Source organism: Myotis myotis, unplaced genomic scaffold, assembly GCF_014108235.1.
Source record: "Myotis myotis isolate mMyoMyo1 unplaced genomic scaffold, mMyoMyo1.p scaffold_m19_p_8, whole genome shotgun sequence".
Lineage (NCBI taxonomy): Eukaryota > Metazoa > Chordata > Mammalia > Chiroptera > Vespertilionidae > Myotis > Myotis myotis.
In genome coordinates, this window is record NW_023416390.1 from 83210398 (window position 1) to 83220590 (window position 10193).

Sequence of the window (10193 nt, forward strand, 5' to 3'; positions counted from 1 at the left end):
CAAAAATTCATCTGGAAAAAAAAAAAAAGACCCCAAATAGCTGCAGCAATCCTGAGAAAGCAGAACAAAGTAGGAGGGATCTCAATACCACATATCAAGCTGAGCCATTCTTAAACTCAGATGGCTGCCCCTCAGTCCTTGCTATGTTCTAATTGATTATCCAGCTGTGAATTCTCTGCCAGCCTCCCCCTGATGGAGGCAGCCCTTCAATGCTCAAGAGGTAGGGAGCATGTTCCTTCAACCCTTGTGCACAACATGGGGCAAAAGACAGGCTCTCGCTTGCTCTTTTTTATTACTCCAGCTTTATTGAGCTATAGTGCCGTATAAAATTGTATAAGTTTAAGGTGCACGACATGATGATTTCATGTGTGTGTGTGTGTATATATGTGTGTATGTGTGTGCGCGTGTGTATGTGTGTGTATATGTGTGTGTATGTGTATGTGTGTGTGTATATGTGTGTATGTGTGTGTATATGTGTGTATGTGTGTGGGCGTGTGTGTGTGTGTGTGTGTGTATATGTGTGTGTGTGTGTATGTGTGTGTGTATATGTGTGTATGTGTGTGGGCGTGTGTGTGTGTGTGTGTGTGTGTGTGTGTGTGTAGTGAAACGATTACCACATCAGGTCAGTTAGTACATCCATCGTCTTACATAGTTACCATTTCATTTTTGTGCTGAGAATTTTTAAAATCTACTGTCTTAGCAACTTTCAAGTTTACAATCTCCAGAATTTATTCATCTTATAATTGAAAGTTTGTACTCTCTGCTTCTGTGAGTTTAGTTTTTTAGATTATATATATATATATATATATATATATATATATATATGTGAGATCATACAGTATCTGTCTTTTTCTGTCTGATTTATTTCACTCAGCATGTGTTCAAAGTCTGTCAATATTGTTGCAGATGGCAAAACTTCCTTCTTTTTATGGCTGAATAATATTTTGTTTTGTGTGTATATGTATCATATGTATCATTTAGCCTTTGACAGACACATAGGTTGTTTCCATGTCTTGGCTATCCCATCTAATAAAAGAGAAACATGGTAATTGGCGTACAACCGCTACCCTTCCCATTGGCTAATCAGGGAGATATGCAAATTAACTGCCAGCCAAGATGGCGGCCGGCAGCCAGGCAGCTTGAAACTAACATGAGGCTTGCTTGCTTCAGTGACGGAGGACTCCAACGTTCCCCGCCTTCCTTGCCAGCCTCTGAGACTGCAGTTTAAGAAACATAGTAACAAATATAGAAGCTAAACAAAACCCCAGAAACTTGCTTTCTGCGAGCCCGGGATCTCAGAGCTGGAGTTGATACAGAGTTTCGATTATAGAACCGAAACAAACCAGATACCTTCTCTCAGCAGCGGAGGCCTAAGAGCTGGAGCCTCAGAGCTAACGCTGGCCCAGAATAAAAAAAGAAAGAAAGAAAAAACGGAGCAGTTGGGAGCTTCAGTCGGCCTGAAAACAGCCCTCAGCCCCTCACCCAGACTGTCCAGGCACCCCAGTGGGGACCCCCACCCTGAAGGGTGTGTGACCAGCTGCAAACAGCCATCATCCCCTCACCCAGGCTGGCCAGGCACCCCAGTGGGGACCCCCACCCTGATCCAGGACACCCTTCAGGGCAAACCAGCCAGCCCCACCCATGCACCAGGCCTCTATCCTATATAGTAAAAGGGTAATATGCCTCCCAGCACCGGGATCAGCGAAGCCAAGAGGCCTCCTGGCACCGGGATCTGCGTGACAGGGGGCAGTGCCCAAACCCCCTGATTGCCCTGAGGCTCTGTGTGTGACAGGGGGCGGGGCCACAACCTCCCTATGCGCCCTGCTCTGTTCGTGACAGGGGAAGGCACCCCAACCCCCTGATCAGCCCTGCTCTGTGCCTGATAGGGGGGAGCTCCCCAACCCCCTGATGGGCCCTGCTCTGTAAGTGAGTGACAGGAGGTGGTGCTGCAACCTGCCCATCGACCCTGCCTTGAGTGTGATAGGGGGCGGTGCCCCATCCCCCCAATCGGCCCTACCCTGAGCGTGACTGAGGGTGGCATCGCAACCTCCTGATCCGCCCTGCTCTGTGCATGACAGGGGTGGCGCCCCAACTCCCCAATCAGCCCTGCTCTGAGCCCGACCAGGGGCTGCACCTAGGGATTGGGCCTGCCCTCTGCCACCCGGGAGCAGGCCTAAGCCAGCAGGGCATTATCTCCCGAGGGGTCCCAGACTGCGAGAGGGCACAGGCCGGGCTGAGGGACCTCCCCCCTTCCCCCCGAGTGCACAAATTTTTGTGCACCGGGCCTCTAGTCCTATATAATAAAAGCCTAGTGACAGAACAGCAGAACGACCAGTTGACAAATTGCTATGATGCACACTGACCACCAGGGGGCAGATGCTCAATGCAGGAGCTGCCCCCTGGTGCTCAGTGTGCTACCACAGTGGGAGCATTGCTCGGCTGACCAGGATGAGCAGCTGTTCCCACTGCCAACCTGGGACCAACAAACAGGAACCCAGCCTGTGATCAGGAACCTGGTCTGTGATAATCGCCCCCTCACCCCAGGCTCCTCCTCCTCACTCCCTGCTGCCTCCTCCAGAAGCTCACAGGCCATGCAGCACTGCTGCCACCAGCTCACAGAGCTGACTCTGGAGGCTGGGAGGTGGGTTCGTGGCCATCGCGGGACTCTCCAGGTCCCCTGGAGAGGTGAGTACTCTGGCTCCATGGAAGATGCTGGACCAGGAAGCAGCCGCTCAGAGGGTGGGTCCACGGCCGCTCAGCTAACTGGGATGAGTAGCACTCCCACAGTGGGCAGATCCCCACAGGCCGCACCCCCCACCAGAGCATGAATCCCATGCACTGGGACTCTAGTTGTGAATAATGCTGCTATGACATGGGGTCAGATATCTCTTCTGGAAGTGATTACATTTCCTTTGGATATATACCCAGAATATTTTGTTAGCTCATATGGTACTTTTTAACTTTTTGAAGAGTCTCCATACTGTTTTCCATAATGGCTGTACCAATTTATATTTCCACCAAAACTATACAAGGGTTCCTTTTTCTCTATATATGTGCCAATACTTGTCATTTCTTATCTTTTTTATACTAGCTATTCTTAAAGATGTGAGATGATATCTCATTGCAGATTTATTTACATTTCCCTAATGATGAGAGATGTTGAGCACCTTTTCATGTACCTCTTGACCATTTGTATCTTCTTTGGAAAAATGTCTATTCAGGACTTTTACCCATTTTTAATTGAATTATTTGTTTTTATACATTGAGGTGTATGTATGAGTTCCTTGCACAGTTTGAATATTAACTCATTATCAGATACATAATTTGCGAATATTTTCTCTCATTCTGTAATTTGTCTTTTCATTTTGTTGATCATTTCCTTTGCTATAGAAAAGCTCTTTAGTTTGAAATAGTTCCACTTTATTTTTGCTTTTGTTGCTTGTGCTTTTGGTATCATGTCCAAAAAATCATTGCCAAGATCAATGTCAAGAAGTTCATTTTGCCCCGCTGCATAGCTCAGTGGTTGAATGTCGACCTATGAACCAGGAGGTCATGGTTTAATTCCAGGTCAGGGCACGTACCTGTATTGCGGGCTCAGTCTCCAGTGGGGGAACATGCAGGAGGCAGCTGATCAATGATTCTCATCATTGATGTTTCTAACTCTCTCTCCCTCTCCTTTCCTCTCTGAAATCAATAAAAATATATTTTTAAAAGCTTATTTTCTATTTCCTTCTAGGAGTTTTATGGTTTCATGTCTTATGTTTAAGTCTTTAGTCCATTTCAAGTTAATATTTGTGAACAGTATGAAATATGGGTCCAATTTTACTTTATTTTTATGTTGATACTAGGGGCCCAGTGAATGAATTTGTGCACCTTGAAAGAACTGTGGGCCACAAGGCTGCAGTGGGTCTTGGCCCATCCTCTGTGCCCCCATCTGGCACCTCCTGCAGTGGCCCCCAGTCCCCTGTCTGCTAGCAGCCCTGCTCCTGCCGCCGCCACTCCCACATGCTGATGCTGATGGCAGCGACCCTGCTCGCACCCGCTGATGGTGTGAAGCAACTGGGGCCACCCCCAGCAGTGGGTGCAAGAAGGGCCGGCACTGTCAGCGGGTTTGAGTGGCAGCTGCAGGCCCAAATCACCCCTCAGGAGCAGGGGGAGGTGGAGAAGCCCTCAGGGGTGATCAGGGTCAGCAGCTGCTCACATCCGCTGACGGCGCCAAGCGATGGGCTGGGGCAGGGGGGGTGAAGGGGGGGGCACCAGGCCCGGGTGCCAGCAGCAGGTGCAAGTGGGCTGTTGCCAGCAGCGGGTGCGAGAGGCGGCTGCCAGCCCCAATCACCTCTCAGGAGCAAGGGGGTTGGAGAAGCCCCGGGGGGTGATTGGGGCCAGCAGCAGCTATTCTCACCCGCTGATGTCGGGTGGGGGGGCCCAGGGCCAAGTGCCAGCAGCAGGTGCTAACAGGGCCGGCACCACCAGCAGGTGCAAGCACTGGGCAGTACCACAGCATGGGAGCAAAGAATTTTCAGTAACCACCGGAGGCTCACCCTGATGACAGCGACTGGTGCCCCGCCTTGTTCTGGCGCCCCCACTCACTTGTTCCACCATCCTGCTGTGGCCGATGCCCATCATGTTCCACACACACACACCCTGGTGGTCAGCGAACATCATAGCAACCGGTTGTTTGGTTGTTCGGTTGTTCAATTGTTCCTCTGTTCAGTCTATTTGCATATTAGGGTTTTATATAGAGAGATACATGTAGATATACAGTTTTCCCAACACCATTTATTGAAGAAACAATCTTTTCACCATTGAGTATTCTTAGTGCTCTTGTCAAAGATTAGTTGACCATATATACATGGGTTTATTTCTGTGCTCTTAATTCTGTTCCATTGGTATATGTCTATTTTTACAGCAATTCCATATTGTTTTGATTACGATCGCTTTGTACTAGAACTTAAAAATCAGGGAGTGTGATGCCTCCAGCTTTGTTCTTTCTCAAAATTACTTTACTATTCAGAGTTTTCTGTGGTTCCATACTAATTTTAGGCTTTTTTTCTATTTCTGTAAAAAATGTCATTTAAATCTTGATAGGGATTACATTGAATCTATTTGTGGCTTTGAGCAGTAAGGACATTTTAACAATATTACTTTTTCATTCATGAACAAAAATCTTCCCATTTATTTTCATCTCTTTCAATTCCTTTCACCAATGTCTTACAGTTTTCATTGTACAAATCTTTCACTTGTTTGGTTAAATTAATTCCTAAGTGTTTTATTGTTTAAATTCTATTGTAAATAAAATTGTCTTCTCTATTTTTTCAGATACTTCATTGTTAGAGCATAGAAAGGCAACTGATTTTTGTTTCTAGATTTTGTATCCTGCAACTTTACTGAATTTGTTTATTAATTCTAACAGATTTTCTATAAATAATATTATACCATCTGAAAACAAATTTTAGTTCTTCATTTCCAATTTGAATGGCTCTTACTTCTTTTTCTTGACTAATTGCTCTGGCTATGATGTCCAGTACTATGTTGCATAGGGAGGGTCAGAGTGGGCACACTTATCTAGATTCTGATTTTAAAGGAAAGCCTTTCAGTCTTTTTTAATTGAGTATGATGCTAGGCATGAGATTGTCACAGACGGCCTTTATTATGGTGAGGTACATTTTTTCTATACAAATTTGTTGGGATAATAAAGTTCTCAACTATTATTGTATTGTGTTTATGACTCTTTTGTATCTGTTAGTATTTTCTTTATATATTTAGGTGCTCTAACATTGGGTGCATAAATATTTACTATCTTCTTGATGAGTTGACCCCCCCTTATCTCTATATAATTGCCTTGTTTGTCTCTTCGAGCATTTTTAGCTTAAAATCTATTTTGTCTTATATGAGTATAGCTACTCCTGGTTTCTTTTAGTGATCATTTGCTTGCAATATATTTTTCCATCTCTTTACTCTCAGCCTATGAATTAAAGTGAGCCTGTTGTAAGGAGCATATTGTTTGACTTTTTTTTTAATCTATTAAGCCATTGTATATCTTTTGATAGAGACCTTAATACATTTACATTTAAATTAATTATTAATAGGCAAGGACTTACTATTGCAATTTTGTTAATAATTTTCTAACTTCTTGTATATTCATTGTTTCTTGCTTCCTCTCTTGATGTCTTTCTTTATGGTTTGATGACTTTTTACAGCAGTATGCTTTGACTCCTTTATCATAATCTATTGTGTATCTACAGGTTTTATCTTTATGGTTATCATGGGGCTTATATAAAATATATAATGTTATAAAATCTTATTTAAGCTAATAAAAACAACTTCCATATACAAAAACTTTGGACTTTTATTTTTGCCCCCACTCACATTTTAAGTTACTAATGTTACAATTCACATCTTTTTTCATACTGTATATCCAATAACAAATTATGGTACTTATAGTTATTTTTAATAAGTTGGTGTTTTCACTTTTAAATTAGAGTTGTAAGTGATTTATGTACCACCATTACAATATTAGAGAATTTTTAACAATATATTTACCTTTCCTGGTGAGTTTTACAAATTCATCTGTTTTACAATGTTAATTAGCATCCTTTCATTTCAGGTAAATATATGGGATTAAGCGCATAAATCTTTACTTTTGTTCATTATTTTTTCTTTTTGCTCCTCTTACTGGATAAGTTTAAATAACCTGTCATCAAATTCACTGATTGTTTTTCTGCTTGGCTGAGTCTGTTGCTGAAGCTCTTTATTGAATTATTCTAGTCAGTCATTGTATTCTTTAGCTCCTGAATTGCTGGGGGGGTTTTAAGTGGTTTTTTTTGTTGTTGTTTTTTTATTGAACTTCCCACTTGGTTCATGCATTGTTTTTCTAATTTCATTTAGTTGTCTGTGTCTTCTTGTAGTTCATTGAACTTCTTTAAGAGAATTATTCTGAATTATTTGTCAGAGAGTTCACAGAGCTCCATTTCTTCAAGGTCAATTATTGGAGCTTTATCAGTTTCCTTTGACGGTGTCATGTTTACCTGATTCTCTTGGAACCCTGAATCCTTGTGTCGGTAACTATGTAGATGAGTAAGCAGTTTGATCTTCCAGACTGTACAGGGTCACAACATTAGGGAGAGACTATCATTCAGCTTCAGCTTGAGGTACTGGGAAAGTCATCTGGTGGTGTCCATGGGTATGTGGGGCTTGCTATTGGCCAGGGAACGAGAGGGAGAGTTTTTCTACTTGACTGATGCTACTACCCATGCTCTAAGGTTAGGGGAGGTGCTGTTGCCTGGACTCCACTTTCAGGTGGACCCTCAGGCAGGGATTTACGGTCAGACCAGACCTCAGGCTGTGCTTTGTGCTCTGCCAGGGCCACTGGCTACGCTCCACTGTTTTTCAAGGTCACTTCCCAGTCTTTCCAGTTGCGGGGGTGGGGGGTCGAGAGAGGATGGAGGCCGTGCTCTGTTTTCAAGCAGATTACTGTTTAGCTCCCTGGTCCAGTGAAGCCACGGGTTGTGCTCTGCAGTTGGGCAGGCTCCCTGGGTATGTGGGGCGAGTTAGGAAGAGCTTCGGGTTTGGCTTCCTTCTAAAATGGAGCTGTAGGATGGGTCCCCAGGCTATTTGGTTTCTCAGGTCACTCTCTGGTTGGGCAGGACTGGTGGCCATGTTCAGTAGGTAGACAGGGCTTTGAATTTGCTTTCCTTTCCAGGCAGGGCTATAGAAAGGGCTCCACAACCGGTACAGCCCATTGGCTGGGAACCCGAACCAGGCAAAACTGCCAACCAAGTTCCCTGCATAGACAGAGCCACCACACCAGCTCTGCAGATGTTCAGAGCTGCTAGCTGGGATCTCTCCTCAGGCACCACTGCAAATAAGAATGCAGTCAGTCACCCTGGCTGGGCGGCTGGGGGGGTTGGAGTGTCGTCCCATAAACCAAAAAGTGGCAGGTTCGATTCCTGGTCAGAGCACACACCAGGTTGCCGGTTGGTTCCCCAGTTTGGGCACCTGCAGGAAGCAACCTGTCTCTCTCTCTCTCTCTCTCTCTCTCTCTCTCTCTCTCTCTCTCTCTCTCTCTCTTCCTCTCTCTCTAAATATCAATAATATTTTTTAATTAAAAAAAAAAAACAGAATACAGTCTGCTAAGACTGCACAGTAGCCCTGGCTGGGTGGCTGTTCTGTTGATTGGAACATTGTCCCATACATTGAAAGGTTGCAGATTGGATCCCTGGTCTGGGGACAAACCTATGTTGTGGATTTGATCCTCAGTCAAAGTGTGTATGGGAGGAAATGGATGCTTCTTTCTCACATCGATGGTTTTCGCTCTCTCTTTTCCCTCCCCTTCCTCTCTCTCTAAAATATCAGTTTTGAAAAATATCCTCAAGTGAGCACTAAAACAAAAACCACCTGCACACTAGTTGATGGAAACGCTGCCTCTCTTCTGTCTCTATCTGATCCCCAATCATCAAACCCTGCAGATGTTCGCAGTGATCTCCATGAGGCAAGACCCATGTGGGCCTCTGGGAAGATCCCATACCACTGGGGAGTTGAATGTCGATCTTGGGCTCACTTTTCCCATTGGAAGCACTGTCCGCCCACGGGGCCCTCTGGCTGTGCCACTATGCCAGCTGCGGGAAGAGCAGTGCAGTCAAATTTCATTTTGATGTCACTGCTCCTCTTACCTTCTAATGTGGTCCTTCCCATTCTGTGGTCCAGGAGTGGGGGTGGGGGATGTATCAGCCTCATCCACGTAGCCTGCGATTTTCACGTGGTGAAACGTAAATGGATGTTTACTAGCTGATTTTCTTGTGAGAGAGACTGAAGCTGGAAACAACCTATGTTTCTATTCTCTCACCTGCTCTTGAAAGAAGATAGAAATGAAGATTCAAATGTCAATGTTGGATTTAAATGAAAATCTAGATGGAAATGCTGCAGTTGCCAAGTGTTTAACGAAACAATAGGGAAAAGCAAGAAGAGTAATCATGATGAGTTTCCTCCAAAACAGAAGGTAATATAATGGAATAACTAATGAGAGTAACAATGGGGTGTTGTCACCGGAACAATATTTGACTCTGAATGGCCTGTGTTGCCCACAGTAGACCGTGCATGACTTTGGAGCTACACAAGGTTTCTAATCACAGTCCCACCTCTGCCAGCTTTGGGATCTTAAGCCAGTCATGTAAGCTCCCCAGCCTCAGATCCCTTGACTCTTAAATAGTACCTACCCTCCATAGTAGCTGGGAAGACCGAACGACATAAAATGTGTGGAGCCTGATTCTGGCCCCCTCCCCTCCCCTGTCTGGGCTTCCAGAGCCTGACTAATCTAGAGCTCCTTCCTTCACACTGAAATATCTGCCTGTTCTTAACAGGCTTTCAGGAAATGCTAGGAGCTTCTAAATCACCTACTGTACATCCATATGAGGCCAATTGACAAGTGGTAAATGTACAGGTAAATGGATTTTCATAGCATTTCTTTCTCATCCCTTCATTTCTTGACCTGACATTTCAGCTTAGGGAAAGCTAATACAATGGCTATAGCCACTTACATGAAATTGGTGAGTATTGTTTCTGATGTGTAATTGCTAAAGAGAAAAAATATTTAAGTATATTCTACTTTTCTGGTGACCAAAGCATTGAGTGAAATCACTGTGGCTAATATTGGAGTGTCAGTTACCCTGGGACTATGTGCTAACTTAAAATGGGGAGAAGTAGAGAGGGGCAAATGATGTGAAAACACTCAAACATTTGGATCTAGAAAAATATTTCAAATATGACTGTTTGCATTAGAAACCCTCATGGCAGGAATGATGTTTCTGTGTGTTGTTTGTTTGTTTGTTTGTTTGATTGTTTGTTTTTGAATCTGTAAAGTCCCATGGATACTGTTGTTACTCCAGAAACATGAAATAAAACAGTAATATTCATAATTCGCTATGTGCACTTTGTCATGCTTCTTGATCCTGATATATTCCGTTGGGATTACTTCTAGAAATGGCATAGAAATTAATTTCTGAGAGGATGGCAGAAAATTTCTTTTTTCTCCCGGAATAAAGAAATCACCCATCACCAGGGCCGCTTCCTGAACTGACCGGAGGGCCTGCCAGTCCCACAGCCCCACTCTCTCTGGCCATAAATCTCCCTGGTTCCTCTCCCAGAAATTCATGCCAATTAAAGGTTTCCTTGTCCCTAATCTCCATAAAATAAAA